Source organism: Sarcophilus harrisii, chromosome 4 (genome assembly GCF_902635505.1).
Source record: "Sarcophilus harrisii chromosome 4, mSarHar1.11, whole genome shotgun sequence".
NCBI lineage: Eukaryota > Metazoa > Chordata > Mammalia > Dasyuromorphia > Dasyuridae > Sarcophilus > Sarcophilus harrisii.
Genome location: NC_045429.1, coordinates 126,546,393 through 126,566,962, shown reverse-complemented (window position 1 = coordinate 126,566,962; position 20,570 = coordinate 126,546,393).

Genomic DNA, 20,570 nt, shown 5'->3' with positions numbered 1-20,570 from the left:
GGTAAATAGATAAGTGTAGTGGTTGTGTGTGGGGTACTCCCTCCCCCAAGACAGTGAGGCTGTTGTTGGCATGGGGAACATCTGCCTGTAATTATGGCCTCAGAGTGGTGATTATGAGTAAGTGTATAAAAGACAGCATCAGAATTTCACTGACGCTAGCATTTGTTAAACCATTCTGCTGAAAGCAGAATCTGTTGGAACATCATTAGGATGCTGTTGAGGAATGACAAAGAGGAACTGAGCATAACTGCTGTATTCATAGTTGTATAAGGATCCCTAACTTTCTTGCCTCTTAGGTGAATTTCATGGAAGCCTATGGATTTTTCCCATGGCATCCAAACTATAGGAAGTTAATTCTCTCTTTGTATATTCCAAAAAACTGGGTATTTCAGGAATTTTCTTTTCCATCTATTAATTATAAGAACAACTTTGAGTTGCACCAGGGTTGTTTATGCCTATGATACTATTAAACCCCAAACTTGCCTAATTAGTAAATATCTGAAAATATTATTTGATGTGTTTTCTTTCCTCCAGGTTAAAATATAAGCTTTGGTGAAGGGATTTATAGTTGATAGGACTAAGCAAAAAACCTTGGAAAATCATTTAAATAGTCAGAAGAGTATTATGGTAAAATAGAGAGTATAGAGTTAGAGGAGGAGTCAGTGTTCTAGAAGCCAAAGGAGAAGAAAACGGGTGGAAAATAGCACCAAGGGACACAAAAGGTCATGGAATATGAAGATTGTAAAGGCCCTTGAGTTCATGAATTCTGTGCTCATTAATGAACTTTCAAAGAGATGTTCCATTGAATTGTGAGGGCAGAAGTTAAGTTATGGAATGTCTAAAAGTGAACTCATTATCTTTCCATTTAAAACTACCCTTCTACATAACCTATCTTCCATTCACTCTATTATATAAACTGGACAAAATTATACTCATGTGCCTCTCAAAGCCAGTCTTAGCCACTAGTCCCCAAGCTGCCAGCACTGTTATAGCTCAATGGGGGAAGGCTATTTACAGAAGATAAGTAAAGGCGGGTGAAAGTAAATGAAATCTGGTGCCCACATGAAGTTTAGGAGTACTTTGCAAAAGGCTAAGCGGAGAGGGAAGAGGTAGACCAATTCCAGCCATTGAAGAAAGGTACTTGGAGTTAAGTACAAACCAAGAGACATGGACTTTTCTCCTACTGGTTGCAGGAAAGAAGTTGGAAGTCTCACTTGTCCGTTAAGTTTCTTCTCTTTCTCTTGCTAGAGACTGGGAAAAGGAGGGTAGAAAGAGAGTGAGCCAGATAGCCTCAAAGGTCTATAGGCAACCATCTCCCAACTCCAGGCACTTTAAAGGGCTATTTACTCTCAATTTTGATTGGTGAATTCGTCTGTTCTCTCTTGAAAATTCTTTTCTCTCACTTTTTTCCCCACCTCTCAATATCTCCAAATTTCCTGTGGTTGCCAGATATCTCTACTCTACTCACTCCAAACCTTAAATATGACCAATAATGACAGTCAACTCCCCTTCAAAGGAGCTATAAAATTCCTCCATTAAAGTTGGCAGGGGAAGAGCTGCATAATCACAGCCAATTCTTTTCAATTCTTATCTCCATCTCCTTGCATATCTTCCACATGCAACCTTTTTTCCTCACTCATACCACAACATTCATAATTTTTGTCCTCTTGCTTGGACTATTAAAATATCTTTGTAACTTGTCCCCTATATTCAGAGTCTAATGTCTAGAATCCATTCCCTACAGAGTTCCTAGACAGATATTTATGAATCAGAGATCACACCATGTTGCAACCACATCCTCTCCCATTGTCCATTACCACCAAAGCTCTGTTGTCATTTGGTAGCAAAGTAGCAAAATATGAATGACAAAGTCTTTTGTTTGGCTTTATAAGGCCTTTTCTATCTGCCTCCAACCTACACTTTGAGCCTGATATTATAGTGTTCTCTTTCTCACATTCACTGTGATGGTCAAACAGGCCTACTTGCTGTTCCTTCTTCCATACATTTAATACCCTACTTCTTTGGCTTTGTTCAGCTTGTCCACTATGTCTAGAAGACTCATCTTCATTTCTTGGTACCTACCTCCTTCAAGAGGCCTTTCCTGATTATTTTAATTCTTAGTGCTCTGCTCTCTAATTATTCTGAATTTATTTTGTATAATTCTTGTATTTATTTAACTGTGTTCGAGTTGTAATTTCACTAGTCAAATGTAAACTCAAGGACAAAGATTATCTCCCTAAAGACTAGATTGAACTGGTACATAATAGGCATTTAAAAGTTGTAGATTCTTGAGGAATAAGTAGTGAAGTAGAGATAAGTATGAAATATACTTTTAAGATGTTGAATTTAAAAGGGAAAACAAGGATTGGATGGTAGCTTATTAAGGCAAAAAGACTTAGAGAAGATTTTTTTGGTGATAAAGGCAAGCTGAATATTTGCAGAAAGAATGATCCCATGGAAGAAGACTGAAAATAAAGAGAGAGGAAGAATTATTGGTGATAGAGCAGGGTTTGAGAGGGGATAGGCTCACGCAAATAGCTAGTTGAGTTAGCTTTATATTCCTATGAATAAGAAGAAAAAGAATTGGATAATGAAACTCCTACTTTTTGTGTCTTCTAAACATTCTTATCCCATTCTATTTTCAATTGTGCTTCTGATTTCTAAAGTGGCCAGATAAGTGACCTCTGCATAAGTAAAATGAGTTCATGTTCTGTTGATAAAATTTCTATAAAAACAAAGGTACATTGGTGTTATGGGATACCCCCCTTTCTGATCACATAGACCTCAAAACCATATTTGGTTTTGATTTAAAAACAATAACATAATACATATTTGTGGTTGTCTGGATCAAAACTGTATTGATATAATTTCACAGATCTAGGCAGAAGAAAAGAGTTATGACTTTAAAACATACTGAGGGCCATCTGGCTCTGAGCCATAGTTATGCCATAAATAGTGAAGGAGTTGATTTAGACAGCTGGGAGCTACTATCAATAGCAAGAAACTAGAAGACTCTGAATGAAATGCAAGCAGAAAATGAAAGTGATCACATTTCATTAAATGAATTAGCTTTATCAAGTCAGATAAAAGGGACAACAGTTTATGAGATGAGTGTCTTACCATCTATGATCTGTGATTTTCACTTACAATAAACATATTTTCAGTACTCTTCATAGTGTATATGTCTTTGTTCTTCACAGATCACCAGGAGGAGATGGATGCTGCTATTTTTACTGCAGAAAATAGACTGTACAGTAAGTTGGCTTGGAGAATAGTTCTCTAACACTATCAGTTTTTGAATTTAGAGATTGGGATAGCAATAGCCTTTGTCAAAATATTATAATCTTCTACATATATAATTTGTAGGATGTAGGAAGACTCTTCAGCTCTTTTAAAATTCTTTCTCATAAACTTACCAACAAAAAATCCAGAATGCCATTATTAAAACAACATGGTAATCTGCCCAAGTACAACAATACTGTCATACTTCAGTATGAATGACTAAGAACTTTTCCAAGGATCCCAGAGAGCAGATTTTATTAGAAAAATGATGAGGAAGAGAGGTTCAAAACACCACCCACTGTTACCAGAAGAAGATGGTGAAGAAAAACATTTAGAAATAAGTTAGGAAAGATGGTGGAACTGAACTCTCTTGATAATACCCTTCAAAGAACTTTAAAATAATGCCTCAAAAAGTTTTAAAGCTGCAGAACCAAAAAAGTTTTAGATGAGGTATTTTTTTCTAAAAAAAAAAAACACTTGTGAGAATAGCAGGAGAAATTTATGACATCAGGGAAAGCCTATCTGGAGCCCAGACATTTAGTGAAAGCAAGAGCCGCAGCTTTGGAAGCTCTCAGCCCAGAGAGAATAAGGGAATTGAACAACTAACCAGAAAACGATTAGAGGGGACTCTTTGCTCACACAAGATACAGTTGCTACTGATTGACAACTATATTTCCTATACCCAGTTCTGGGTAAGTATTCCAGGATGAAGAGAAACACTAGTTATTGGTCAGAAGAAAAAAGGAATCCTGGTCACAATTCCAAGGGAAAGAGACCACTAATGTTTGTGACTGTAGTGGATCAGGGTCCCTTTCTGGGTAAAGATAAGAGTACAGACCAGAAAGGTAGTGGCCATACTTCTTCCAGAATTATACCATCTTGACAAACTAAAAACTTGCAGGCCTCCAGAACTAGTTTTGAAAAAAATAAGCATGAATAATCTCAGGACAGTGCCTCCCCTCCCCTTGCCCAGGTGAGCAGAAGCCAACTAACAAATTTGAAAGTAAATAATACACTAGGAAAATGAGCAAACAACAAAAAAAATTTTATCATAAAAAGCTATCATGGTAACAGGCAGGAGCAAAATATGAAGCTAAAAAGACAGCAGTGTGAAAATTGCTATCAACAGAGTCTCAAAGAAAAACAGCAATTACTCCCAAGCCCAACAGGAATTCTTGGAGGGGTTAAAGAAAGAGAATAGAGTGCTAGAAGAAAAATGGGTAACAAAAATGTGATGCAAGAAAATTATGAAAAGAGAATTAATAACTTGGTAAAAGAATCACAAAAAATTGTAGAGAACAGCACCTTAAAAAAACAGAATTAGCCTCATGATAAAAGAAGCACAAAAATTCATCGAAGAAAAGAACTCCTTAAGAAACAGAATTGGCAAAATGGAAACAGATTTACAAAAGTTCACTGAAGAAAATAATCCTGTAAAATGTAAAACTTGGGAATGGAAAGCTAATGATTTTATGTCTCCCAGAGACATCAAGAAATAATAAAACAAAGTCAAAAGAATAAAAAATATAAAAAATTTCATTGAAACAACAACTATCCTGGAAAATATATCAAGACATAATTTAAGACTTCTTGGACTACCTAAAAGCCACAATCACACAATATCCCAGACATCAAGAAATTGATCATCATCAAGAAATTACCAAAGATAGCTGCTCTGATATCTTAGATCCAGAGGGCAAAATAGGAATTGAAAGAATAAACCTATAGCCTCCTGAGAGAGATTCCAGAATGAAAACTCTCAGATATATTATAGCCAAATTCCAGAAATTCCAGGTCCAAAGAGGAAAAGAATCTTCAAGCAATTTGAAAGAAATATTTCAAATATTGTAGCATTATAGGATCACACAAGATTTAGCCGTTACTACCTTAAAGAAGCTGAGGGTTTGGAATATGATAGTTTGGAGTAGAAAGGAACTGTATCAACTACCTAGAAAAACTGAGTATAATCCTTGATGGTAAATATAGATATTTACTTAAAAGAGGACTTTCAAGCATTCCTGATGAAAAAACCAACACTGAAAAGAAAATTTGACATTCAAATACAAGATTCAACAGAAGAGTAAAAAGGTAAACATGAAAGAATAATCATAAGGGATTCAAAAAAGTTAAATTGTATAAATTCTTACATGGGAAGATGATACACATAATCCCTTATCATTACTAGGACAGTTAAAAGGAGTTTATATAGACAGAACTCATAAATGTGAATTGATTATGTTGGAATGATTTTTTTTAATGAAGGGATGAGAAAATGAGGAATTAGAAGAAGAGGTACTTCTACTAGGACTACTCGTAGTCCTTTGAAACTCTTGCTCTATTTCCCAACATTCTCCAACATCTAAACTTCTAGGGTATAGGAGGAGTTAATGTAGCGAACTCTATATAATTTTGTTTTCATTTTATTAGAAACAAATAAACCTAGAAACTCAGATAGCTGAGGAGTCAAGAATTAAAAAAAAACAAAAACCATTGATTTAATGATAGATCAATTTGAATTTAATTCTATTTCTCTATTTTAATGGAAATCCGTATCTTTCCTGAGGGTTCTATCTCCTTTGGAAGCCTCTTCCCTGGAGAATTTTCATTTTAGTACTTCATGAGACAAGCCAAAGTCAAGAGAAGTACAATATTCCTTGATCTGGACTATCACTTTCTGACCATTCTTATATTATCTTTCAGTGTTCTTCTGTCTTTTGAAGTTCATGTAATTAGATTACACACTCTTTATCTTCCCTTCTATTATCTCTTGCCTTTTAGGTTATTCTTCTAACTTTTTTTTCCCCAAGAAGTTTAGAATTTTTTTTCCTCTTTACCTCATCCCTGTTGTCATCCTCAGAAACTCGAATATGTAATATTGTTACCTATCCCTCAAGCAAGATAACAACATCAGCTTCTCTAATTCCATCCCTATTTTAGGCACATTCTAAAATGGTCATAACTGAGACAGAACCATATTTTAAAATTATGCTCCTTCCAAGGAATTTATGGAAATACATAGTTGTGGAAATAATAAAATCTACTTGACTCCACCCACTACAGATTAATAGCCCATAAAGATATACATTCATTTGATGTTTGAGCTTACTCCATCCATCTCATTCCCTCAGTGACTGTTTTGAATTTTTTGTCTTTTATTTTCCCTCAACTACATCTTCATCCCTGACCCATATACAAGGTTTTTTGATCTCTTGTTTTATTTTATTTTATTGATTTAATATTTTCTCCAGTTATATTCAAAATAATTTTTAAAATTTGTTTTCAAAATTTTTTAGTTCTAGGTTCTCTGTCTTATCCCCACCCAAAATTAAGAAACCACATATCAAGTTATGCAAAACTTTTCCATAAGAGTCGAATTATGAAAGAAAACATGGATCTCTTATTCTAATGAAAATAAAAACACTTAAAAAATAGAAAGAGGGGAGAGAGAGAGAGAGACAGAGAGACACACACACACACAGAGAATGAGAATGCTTCAGTCTATATTCAGACACAATCAGTTTCTTCTCTGGGGATGGATAGGATTTTTCATTGTAAGTCCTTCAGAGTAGTCTTGAATGATTATACTTCTGAAGATAGCAAAGTCATTTACACCTGGTTATCCTAGAACATTGCTATTGCTTTGTATACAGTACACTTCACTTTGCTTGAGTTCATGAAGACTTTCCAGGGTTTTTTTTTCTTTTCTGAAAGCATCCTGTTCATCATTTCCCATAGAACAATAATATTGTATCATTAACACATACCCCACTTTATCGAACCATTCCCCAAGTGATTAGACATCCCCTCAATTTTCAATTACTTTACCCTGGGAAAAAATGAATATTTTTTTGTAGGTCATTTTCCTTTCTCCCCCTAAATCTCTTGACATTCATGCCTAGTAGTGGTGTTGTTAGGTTAAAAGATATGCATGAATTTATACCTATTTGGATGGATCATGCATTTTGATCATTTATCAATTGGGGCATGGTTTTTATTTTTAATAACCTTGACTCAGTTCTCTCTATGTTTGAGAAGTGAGGCCTTATCAGAGAAACTTGCTTCAATTTTTAAAAATAATTACTATTGCTAACTCTACTTACCCCCACTTATTCTCTCTTCATCTACCTGGCCCTCCTCAAAAGTGTTTTGGAAGTCAACATTTCTTTTCTCTATATGCTCTCTCTTTTATCACTCTCCTCCTCCCATGTCCTTTTCCCATCCCATTTTCCTGCAGGGTAACATAGATTTCTATATCCCTATTGAGTAAGTATATTATTTCCTCTTTGAGCCAATTCTTATGAGAGTAAAGTTCACTCACTGCTTCCTCCTCCTCTTCTCTTTCACAGTAAAAGCTTTCTTTGACATTTTTTTATGGTACATAATTTGCACCATTCCATTTCTTGCTCTCCCTTTCTCCCAGGACATTCCTCTTTCACACTTTACTTTCAACATTTTTACAAAAGATATTATCCCTTTATATTCAATGTACACCTGTACCCTCTGACGATATATACTCCTTCTAATTGCCACAATAATCAGAAAATTCTAATAAGTTACAGGTATCATTCTCCCATTCAGAAATGTAAAAAGGTCAATTGTATTAAGTGCCTTATGATATCAGTTTCCCGATTATCTCCTTATGCTTCTTCAGAGCTCTATACTTGAAAATCAAATTTCCTATTCAGCTGTGGTCTTTTCATCATGAATGCTTGAAAATCCTCTATTTCATTGAATAACCACCCTTTCCTCTGAAGGATTATATTCTGTTTTGCCAGGTAGGTGATTCTTGGTTGTAATCCTAGTTCCTTTGCTCTTCGAAATACCACATTCCAAATCCTCCACTCCTTTAATGTAGAAGCTGTTAAATCTTTTGTTATCCTGACGGTGGCTCCACTATACTTGAATCGCTTCTTTCTGAATGTTTGCAATAATTTCTTCTTGACCTGGGAATTCTGGAATTTGGCTATAATATTCCTGGGAGTTTTCATTTGGGATCTGTTTCAAGAGATGATCAGGGGATTCTTACAATTTCTATTTTACCCTCTGGTTGTAGAAAATCAGGACAGTTTTCCCTGATAATTTCTTGAAAGATGATGTACAAGCTCTTTTTTTGATGATGATTTTTAAATAGACCAATAATTTTCAAATTATCTCTTCTGTTTCTATTTTCCAGATCAGTTGTTTTTCCAATGCAATATTTCATATTTTTTTGCTTCACTTCTTATATCTTGATTTCTCATAAAGTCATTAGTTTCTATTTCTTCAGTTCTATTTTTAAGGAATTATTTTCTTCAAGGAGCTTTTGTACCTCCTTTTCCAATTGAGCATTTTGCTTTTTAAGGCATTCTTCTCCTCATTAGCTTGTTCTATTTCCTTTTGTACCACTTTCCATTCATTTCCTAATTTTTCTCCATCTCTCTTACTTAATTTTCAAAATCCCTTTTGAGCTCTTCTGTGACCTGAGCCCATTTCTTATTTTTTCTTGGAGCTTTTGGATTCAGGAGCTTTTGTTACAATGTTCTGGTGTGTGTTTTATCACCACTAACTTTTAATGATCAGAAACTGTTTTTGATGTCTGCTCATTTTCTTAGACTATTCCTTGGATTTTAACTCTTAGTTAAAGTAAGCCTCTGTTTCCATAATAGAGGGTGTACTGCCCCAAGCTTCTGGGGTTTTGTGCAGAAATCCTTCTAGGAATTTGACCACAAGCACTCTTTTCTGCCTTGAAGTGTCCCTGCCCCACTGTAGCTGTAAGATATGATATGCTAAAGTAATAGACCTGCTTTGCTGATTCTATGGCTGCTGGGGTTAGGACTGTGCTGGTGTGACTTGTGCTGGAACTTTACACCATACCCCAACCTATTGCTAAAGATCATCTCCTGACTTTCCAAGTCTGCAGCTGATTCAGAGGTAGGGCTAGGGCTGGACCAGGGCTGGGACCTGATCAGGGTTGGAGCTGGGGCTGGGACCAGTCCTGTGGCCTCCACATTGGAGTCCCACCCTGGAATCACAGACCTTTTCCTCTGACCCTCTAAGTTGCCTTTGGCTGGATAACATTCTATTCTTTCTTTTTGAGTGTTCTGATGCTCTAAAATTTGTTGAGTCGTTATTTAAAAGAATTTGGAGCAATTTGGGGAAGAGTTCGGGTGAGTTCCTGCCTTTATTCCTCCATCTTGTTTCCACTTCTAGTCTTTAGTTTAAAAAAAAAAAGTTGAAGTCATCTATTAGGTAATGTTGCAACTCCAATCCAATCCAAAATGAATTTATTAAACATTTATCACACATAGTGGTAAGTGCAAAGTCACTTACTAATGGCTCTGATGGACATTGGAGATGCAAATGAAATGAGATATAGTCTCTGATCACAAGAAACTTAAATTCTATTCCAGCTCTTTTTTTTTTCTTTTTACTATTTTCAAAACTACTTAGCTATGTTACTTCTTTCCAGAAACCCCATTTCTTCAGAAATAGAACATAAATTATCCTTTCAGAGGGAAAGGGAAAGATAAAACAAGTGACACTGAGATCTTGTATTCTCTTCCCTTTATAGCATGTGTTCTGCTTTAGAATGTCACTTACATAATTTTCATTTCTGTCATTTAAGTATACTTATCCATATACATATAAACTGATTTTCCTCACTAGAATAAAATATCTCTTTCAAGGTGTTTCTTCACCAAGATGTGTCTCTTGCATAGATTAAAATCATACAAGATTCTTTGCAAGATATATTGGGATAGATAAAATCATGAAAATTTGGAATCTTCCTCCCCCCTCTCCATAACATGGAGAATTTCCTAGTGGACATGGAAAAGAATTGATCAAGATGAGAAGATATGGATCAATTGTAATTGAACTATTAGAAGGAATACCCACATAATAAAATCATGGGTCCTCTGGATTATTGAGCACTAAAGAAGACTTCAGCAATTGACAGCTTGTAGTCCTGCTATCTATATTCTGCTCTGTTGAGACCACCTCTAGAATCCTATCAGAAACTGCTAAATATGAGTGTATTCTGGGAGTGGGGAATGGAAGGTGACTAGGATGGTGAGGGTACTGGAAACTATGCCACATATATATCAACTATAGTATTATGGAATAAGAGGTAGGTTATGGTTCTAATACTTGAATGTCTATAATATCAAGGGGCATTAGGATTATTTTATCTGGCCCCAATAATTAGTATTCAGGGAAATGGCAAGAAGTTTAAAAAAATGGATTTTGGCTTGATCTAAGGAAGAAAAAAACCCAATCCAAACCAAACAAAAAACTAATCATTACCACTAGCCCAAACTGGAATGAATTGATTCAGTGGGTAGTTACTTTTATTGGAGATCATTAAATGGAAACTGAAATCATTATTTTTTGGGGTCTGTACAGGAATTTTTTTTAGACCTAAGTTGGGGCAGATTTCTGAGCTCAATTCCAAATCAAAAATATTGTGAATTGACCCTTCTAGCACACATACATAAATATACAAATATATACACATGCATATATATGTATGTATATATATATACGTATTTAATCTTGATCATATTAGTTAATAATAAGTGAGAATTTATGTAGTAATTTATAGGTTTTGTAAAGTGTTTGTAAACTTTATTTCATTTTATCATAAAACCTTGGGAGGTATATATATTTATATGTAAATATATATATATAATTTTACAGATATAATTTTATGCATATAATTTTTACAAATGAGAAAAGTCAAAACAGAGGTTAGGAAGTATTTGAGGGTGGATTTGAAATCATTCCTTCTTGGCTCTGGATTCAAAGTTCATCCTAAGCTCCCTTTCAGTTTTTCAAACAATAACTGACACAGCATGGAAAGAGTCTAAATATAAAGATTCCATAATTCATTTTTGGGAAAAACAAATCAAAATGAAAATGTAGAAAGATTGTTCTAATTCAGGTATTGTATCGTTCTCCTTTTGGTTTCCTTTTTATAATTTGAGTTTTCTGGGTCTGAACTAAGCTCTCTGAAATCTCATTTTCTTTCTTTTCTTTTTTATTAAAGTTTTTAATTGTCAAAACATATACATAGATAATTTTCAACATTAAACCTTGCAAAACATTGTGTTCCAAAATTTTTCCCTCCCTTACTCCTACTCTCTCCTTTAAACAGCAATTAATCCAACGTATGTTAAACGTATGCAATTCTTCTATACATATTTCCACAATTATCATGCTGCACAAGAAAAACCAGATCAAAAAAGGAAAAAAAAAGATAACGAAAATAAAATGCAAGGAAACAACAACAAAAAAGTGAAAATATTATGTTGTGATACATATTCAGCTCCCAAGGTCCTTTCTTTGGGTGAAGACGGCAGTCTTCATCACAAGACCATTGGAAGTGGTCTGAATAATCTCATTGTTGAAAAAATCATATCCATCAGAGTTGATCATCACATAATCTTCTTGTTGCTGTGTACAATATTCTGTTGGTTCTGCTCACTTCACTTAGTATCAGTGCATGTAAGTCTCTCCAATCCTGTCAAAATTATCCTGCTGATTTTTTCCTATAAAACAATAATATTCCATAACATTCACAAACTATAATTTATTTATCAATTCTCCGACTCAGTTTTCATTCCCTGCTACTACAAAAAGGGCTTGCATAAACAGTTTTGCACATGTGAGTCCCTTTTCTTCCTTTATGATTCTTTGGGATACAAGCCCAGTAGAGACACTGCTGGATCAAAGGATATGCACATTTTGATAGACTTTTGGTCATAATTCCAAGTTGCTCTCCAGAATAGTTGAATCAATTTGCAATTCCACCAATAATGTATCAGTATCCAAGTTTTCCCACATCCCCTCCAACATTCATCATTATCTTTTCCTGTCTTCTTAGCCAATCAGAAAAGTGTGTAGTGGTACCTCAGTGTTGTCTTAATTTGTATTTCTCTGATTAATAATCTGATTTTGAGATAATCAGAATTAAGAACGGCTTGAATTCTTATAAATTTAAGTCAATTCTCTATATATTTTAGAACTGAGCCCTTTATCAAAATCCTTGAATGTAAAAATATTTTTGCCCTGGTTTATTGATTTTCTTTTAATCATTGCCTGCAGTAGTTTTGTTTCTTCAAAAACTTTTTAACTTAATACAATCAGAAATATTCATTTTATGTTCAATAATGTACTCTAAGCCACAAATTCATTCCTTCTTCATAAATCTGAGAGGTAAACTATTTTTTGTTCTTCTAATTTGCTTATAATATCATTCATATCCAAATTATTAATACATGTTGACCTTATCTTTGTATAGGATGCTAGGTGTGGATCAATACTTAGTTTCTGTCATATTAATTTCCAATTTTCCCAGCAGTTTTTGTCAAATAGTGAGTACTTATCCCAAAAGATGGTGTCTTTGGGTTTATCAAACATAGATTACTATAGTCATTGACTATTGTGTTTTGTGAACCTAATCTATTCTACTGATCAACTCTATTTCTTAGCCAATACCAAATGGTTTTGATGATCACTGTGATATGATATAGATTTAGGTGTGGTACAGGTAGGCCACCTTCCTTTACATTTTTTTCCCATTAATTCCCTTGAAATCCTTGACTTTTTGTTCTTTCAGATGAATTTCTTATTCTTTTTTCTAGCTCTGTAAAATAATTTCTTGGTAATTTCATTGGTATGGCAATGAATGAGTAGATTAATTTAGATAGTATTGTTGTTTTGATTATATTTGTTCAGTCTACCCATAAGCACTTGATGTTTTTTCAATTGATTAAATCTAATTTCACTTGTTCTGTGATGGTGTTCATATAGTTCCTGACTTTGCTTTGGCAGGTAGACTCTCTGATATTTTTTTATTATCTAGTTATTTTAACTGGAATTTCTCTTTGGTTATCTTACTGCTGGACTTTGTTGGTTAACATAAAAATGTCAATGATTTATATGGATTTATTTTTATCTTGAAACTTTGCTAAAGTTGTGAATTGTTTCCAATAGTTTTTTGACTTGATTTTCTAGGATTCTCTAAATATACACCATCATATCATTTGAAAAGAGTAATTATTTGGTTTTCTCATTACCTACTCTAATTTCTTTAATTTCTTTTTCTTCTCTTATTGCCAAAGCTAATATTTTTTAATACCATACTAATAGTAATGGTGATAGTGGGCAACCTTGTTTCACCCCTGATGTTAATGGGAATGATTCTAATTTGTCCCCATTACATATGATGCTTGCTGATGGTTTTAAATAGATGCTACTGATCATTTTAAGGAAAACTCATTGAATTCCTATACTCTAGTGTTTTTTTTTTTTAAATAGGAATAGGTGCTGGATTATGTCAAATGCTTTTTCTGCATCTATTGAAATACTCATATGATTTCTCTTAGATTGATTATTGGTATAAATAATTATGCTAATGATTTTCCTAATATTGAACCAGCCCTGTTTCCCTGGTATAAATCCTACTTGGTCTTTATTTTTATTATTTATATTATTATCCTGGGGATGACTTGCTGTAATTTCTTTGCTAATATTTTATTTAAGATTTTTGCATCAATATTCATTAGGGAAATTGGTCTATAATTTTCTTTCTCTATTTTGATCCCACCTGGCACCATATCTGTGTCATAAAAGGAATTCAGAGAAAATCCTTTCTCTATTTTTCCAAATAGTTTGCATAGCATTGAAATTAATTATTCTTTAAATGTTTCATAGAAACTAGAGTGCTTTCCAGGAAAATGATTTATTGGCATACCCCTCCTACATAGTCTTATAACAAGAAAATATAAATACATTAATATATTAATATCAAGTGATCTTTCAATATCCTATCTTGTTTCTCTTCTAGTGAGAGGCAGTGTTTCACAGTATCATAATGACTGAAATTAAAGAGTATTGTTACTTGTGTGCCTTAAAGGCAATCATCATTTTACTGCAGATTTGCACATTATCATCTACTGGGCTCTAAACCAGAAGTTGTTAACTTATTTTTATGTTACAGAGCAATTTCATAGACTCTGAGGGCCCCTTTTTTGAACAAGGTTTTTATTTTTTAAAGTATTATTTTCCCCAGTTACATGTAAAAAACAATTTTTTTTTGGTTATACATGTACATTATAAAACTTTTTTTTTTACATTTTTTCTCATGAATAATATTGGGAGGAAAAATTAGAACAAAAATTAGAAAAAAACAAAGAAAAATTAGAACAAATAGAACAAAGGAAAAATTACAAGAGGAAAAAAAAGACAGAAGAAAAAGGAAAAAAAAGAGCATATCCTGTATTGATTTACTTTTAGTCTCCAAAGTTCTCTCTCTGGATGCAGGTGGCATTTTCCATGCAAAGTTAGTTAATTGGGATTACCTTGGTTCACTTAATCACTCAGAACTGTTACATTTGATTATTGCACAATATTTCTCTTCCTATGTACATTTTTCTGGTTCTGATTGTTTTGCTCAGCATCAGTTCATGTAAATCTTTCCAGGCCTTTCTAAAATCAGCTTGTTCATCATTTTTTTTAGTAGGACAATAATATTCCATTGCTTTCATATACCATAACTTTTTCAGCCATTCCCCAACTGATGGGTATCCATTCAGTTTTCAGTTTCTTGCCACTACAAAAAGAACTGCTACAAACATTTTGCACATGTGGATCCTTTTCCCTCTTTTATGATTTTTTTGGAATACAGACTCAGTAGTGGCACTCCTTGATCAAAGAATATGCATAGTTTTAAAACTCTTTGGGCCTAATTCATAATTGTTCTCGAGAATGGTTGGACCATTTCACAATTTCACCAACAATGTTTTAGAATAAGATTTTTAAATGTATAAAGTAAAATCCAAAGTATCACAATGGAAATCAATTATACTGAAATAGTTATCAAAATATATTTAAAAAATAAATCAGGTCAAAAATGAAACATTTAGCAATTCCTTGTGGCCTTATTTCTCTGTCTTCAGTTGTAATAGTAACTCTTTGTGTCCCCCTGTTTCTCTTCAGTTGGTAGCTGTATATTCATAGAGTTTCATATCTGCTGCCACCTCATAGTTTTAGATAAAAATGAGCAGTATGAAAAGTCTAAGAAAGGATGAGTATAATTGAGAGAGGGAATATTAGTGATTTGCCCAAAGTCAAAGCAAATTATTTTGAACTGATTTTCAAAATGAGATTATCTCCCCCCACAAAAAAATAAACTTTAATATTATTTTATGGTCATCTCCACTAATATATTGGGCATATGTCCTATGAAAAGCAATGCACAAGGGTTGTGGGATTGTTTAATGTGTTAGCGAAGTAGTACTCAAAGTTTTTGTTTTTAGGTCTCCATTATACTTCAAAATTACTAAGGATTCTAAAGGAATTTAATTGCATATTAAATAATAAAAATAAATACTATAATAAAATTTTAAATGTGCATTTAAAATATTTTTGTATTTTTTTGAAAAAATAATAATAAATTTATTACAACATAATCTCATTTCATGAAAAAGAACAATTTTTTTTTAAAAAAAGCATTGTTTATATTCTTTTGTAAATCTCTTTAATGTTTGGATTAATAGAAGACAACTGGATTCTTCTCTCTGCTTCTGCATTTAATCAGTTCTGATAGACAGTTTACAAAAAACATTATATATAATGAAGAATATTTGATGTTGTCATATTGTATTTGGGAAAAGAGGTGGATTTTAATAGACAAATTATATATTATTATGAAAATAGTTTTGATCATGATGACCTCCTCACAGAGTGTGAAGTACTCCTAGGGTTCAGAATTTCTGAAATAGGTAAAGGAGTAAGATAAACAAATCTCAAGACTAAGCAGTGAAGCTGATGAAAAGGGAAATTAGGGGGAAGGGAGGAACTGGAAAGAGGAAACTTTGGAAATGAAAATTGCACATACTAGCAAACATTACTTTTGAGACCATTGTGTACAATCCGGAAACTAATGGGGGTAGAGTGGAAATAGAAGAGGCAGCAGTTGCTTGAGTCTGCCAATAGAGCACTACTGGCTGTGCACCTGATGCCTTAAGGCTTTAGTAAAGGAATATTTTCAGCCCAATTAGCTCTCCATTTCCTTGTTGGTTTTTTTTTTTTTTTTGGCAGGCATTTAGTCCCATATCCAGCAATCTCCAGCAAAATGATGCATAATTAGTGAAGTGGTGATGACTCACTCCTTTGCAGAGGTGGTTGGTTCACTGCCTCTCATCTTTAGTGTTTCTAAGAATAGTTCCTTGAGATATATCTTTTTAAAAAGAAAGGAACCTAAAAGTGTTGTAAAAATTTCCTCTTGCTTCTGAACATGACACTGAAAACAAGGGTAGAGATCAAGATGTATCTCGTCCTTTTCCCACCAGATTCTCCTGATTCTTTAACTCACAAAAGAATACACATTACAAGCAAAAACAACCACTGGCAGATAGAATGGTATTATTTCTATTTGTAAAAATGTCTAGGTCTCAGTTGGAAAATACTCTAGCTTGACATTAATGGCATTCATATAAACAGCACCATTGTTGGTATGGGGATAAGGACTAGACTTGTGATTTCATTTGTTACACAGGGAACTCCTAAATGAAAAACCTCCACCCATCCTTGAATACTGTTGGGCATCTTTTCTGAAATGTGCAGCTTTAGAGAGCTGCCTCTTTAGGCCCTGAGAGATGAACTAACTTGAGCATTGTCAGAAAACCACAATTTGTCAGGGTCAGGAATTTAATACAAGTCTTTCTGGATCTATAAAAAGTGCTCTCACCACTATGCAATCTGCCTAATAGTAATGATTTTAAAGTCAGAAAAGCCTTTCAAAACTGCAAAATGTTCAGACCTATGAAATCATACAATCAGATAATTTAAGGGACTCCCATCTTCATCCTTTCAAATATTAGAATGTTTATCTTGCTGCAGAGTTGCCACATATGACCTTTTTTCAGTTGCACTTCAAAGATTCTGACCTCAATTGAGTAAACATGTAGTAGTTTTCTTTAGGATTCTGGGGTATAGTTCATTTAGATCCATTGATTTGTCCTCATAAAGTCAACTGGCTCACCTCACTAAACTTCAGTCACAACTCCTATTCAAAATTTGTCTTCTATCCAAAGAATATTATCTTTCCCCTCCCCCCCAAAAACCCAGAAGCAAAACAAGATTTGAGTTGCTTAGCCTCTCATCTTTAAGTGTCATCTTTTCTCATATACTTTGAGTAGAAATCTTCTACCTTTTGTGGTTCTTCTCTTTCTTTCAATATAACTTAAAAGAAAAACAAACAAAAATTCAATGACTTTAGTATTCATTGATAGCTGCAGTTCATTCTGAAATTTAACAGCAATCCATTCAACAATCCATGTCTGATGCCTTTATTTTGTGTATAGGCTATGCTCCACATTGGAATGTCCTCCTTCTTCACCATTTACTTTTAGAATCTTTAGCTGTGCTAAAACCTGGAATGTGTTGTCCTACAGGGAGCCTAGCCTAAACTCTCAGTTTTTAAAATTGTTATAAATTTATTTATTTATTTATTTTTAATACATATTACTTTATGAATTATGTTGGGAGAGAAAAATCAGAGCAAAAGGGAAAAAACATAGGAGAGATAAAAAAAAGACAGAAAAAAGAAATGAACATAGCATGTGCTGATTTACATTCAATCATCTTGACTCTTTTTCTGGATGAAGATGGCATTTTCTTTCCAAAATGTATTGGGGATTGCTTTGGATCACTGAATCATTGAGAAGTACCAAGTCTTTCATAGTTGATCATTGCACTTTCTTGCTATTAGTGTGTACATTATATTCCTGATTCTACTCATTTCGCTTAGCATTACTTTATGTAAATCTTTCCAGGCCTTCTAAAAATCAGCGTGTTCATCATTTTCTGTAAAACAATAATATTCCATTATCCTCATAAACCACAAGTTGTTCAGCCATTCCAGCAATTTTTTTGTGACTACAAAAAGAACTGCTACAAAGGTTTTTGCACATGTGGATCCTTTCCCTCCTTTTTGATTCCTTGGAATACAGATCCAGTTATGGCACTGCTGGGTCAAAGGGTACACACGGTTTTATAGCCCTTTGGGCATAGTTCCAAACTGCTCTCCAGAATGGAGGTCATTTAACAACTCTACCAGCAATGTATTAGTGTCCCAGTTTTCCCACTTTTTCTCCAACATTTATTATTATCTTTTCTTCTCATTTTAGCCAATATAAGAGGTATGCATTTTTCTAATCAATAGTGATTTAGAGCATTTTTTCATATAACTATAGTTTTAATTTCATCATTTAAAAATTGTCTGTTTGTATGCTTTGATCATTTATCAATTGGTGAAGGATCTCTACTGTTATAAATTTGACACACTTCTTTGCATATTTTAGAAATGAGACCTTTATCAGGAAAAAAAATGACTGTAAAGATTTTTTCTCAGCTTGGTATTTCTCATTTAATCTTCTTTCTGTTGGTTTTGTTTGTGCAAAACCTTTTTAAATTTAATCTAATTAAAGTCAATTGTGCCTTTCATAATGTTCTTTAATTCTTCTTTGGTCATAAATTTCTTCCTTCTCCAAAGATCTGATAGGTAAATTATCCCTTGTTCTGCTAATTTGTTTATGGTGACATCCTTTATTCCCAAATTATATATCCATTTTGAATTTATATTGATATGGGGTGTGAGATCTAGGTCAATGCTGAGTTTCTGGCATATTTTCTAGTTTACTCAACAATTTTGTCAAATAATGAGTTCCTATTCCAGAAACTAGAGTTTGAGGGTTTATCAAATACGAGATAACTATAGGCCTTGATTATTATGCTGTGAGTATCTAATCTATTCCACTGATCCATTACTCTATTTCTTAGCCAGTACCAACTGGTTTTATGACTGCTGCTTTATAATTTTAGTACTGCTAAACAACTGTCCATTGTATTTTTTTTTCCCATTAGTTCCCTTGATATTCTTGACCTTTTGTTCCTCCACATGAATTTTTGCTATAATTTTTTCTAGTTCTATAAAATAATGTTTTGGCACTTTGATATGACACTGAACACATAGATTTAGGCACAATTGTCATTTTTATTATATTAGCTCAGCCCAGTCATGAACAATTGATATTTTTCCAATAGTTTAGATCTGATTTCATTTGTGTGAGAATCTCTTGTAATAGTCTTCCTATATTTTTTGGGTTTGTTTTGGCAGGTAGACCCACTAGTATTTTATTATGTCTATGGTAATTTTAAATGGAATTTCTCTTTCTATCCTTACTGATGAACTTTGTCAGTGATATATAGAAATGTTGATGATTTGTGGGGGTTTACTTTATATCCTGCACTTTTGGTAAAACTGTAAATTGTTTCCAGTAGGTTTGTGGATATTTTCCTAGAATTCTACAAGTATATCATTATATCATCTGCAGAGAGTGATAGTTTTAGTTCCTCGTTGCCTATTCTGATTTCTTTAATTTTTTTTTCTTTTCTAATTGCTAAAGCCAACATTTCTAGTACAATGTTGAATAATAGTGGTGATAATAGGCATTCTAGTTTCCCCCGATATTATTGGGAACGCATCCCGGTAGATACTGCTAATTATTTTAACGAAAACTCCCTTTATCGCTATGCTCTCTAGTGTTTTTAATAGGAATGGGTACTGTGTTTTGTCAAAAGCTTTTTTTGCATCTCTTGGCATTATTATATGATTTATATTGGTTTTTTATTGATACGGTTGATTATGGTAAGTTTTCCTGATATTGAATCAAATACATGCCTGGTATAAATCCCATTTGGTCATAGTGTATTCTCCTATTGATAAGTTGCTTCAATCTCTTTGCTAATATTTTATTTAAAATTTTGCATCAATATTAATTAGGGAGATTGGTTTATAATTTTCTTTCTCCGTTTTGGCTCTTCCTGATTAATATCAGTGCCATATTTGTGTCATAGAAAGAATTTGGCAGTACTCCTTATTTACCTATTTTTCCAAAAAGTTTACATAGTATTGGAATTAATTGTTCTTTAAATGTTAGGTATAATTCACTTGTGAATCCATCCATCCCTATATATTTTTTCTTAGGGAGTTCATTAATGACTTGATGAATTTCTTTTCCAAAGTGGGACTATTTAAGTAATTCATTTCCTCTTCTGTTAATCTGGGCAATTCATATTTTTGTAAGTAGTCTTTCATTTTGGCTAGATTGCCAGACTTGCTGCCATAGAGTTGGGTAAAATAGCTCCTAATTATTGCTTTAATTTCTTTTTCTTCAGTGGTAAATTCACCTTTTCATTTTTGAAACTGGTGATTTTTTTTCTTTTTTTTCCCTAACCAAATT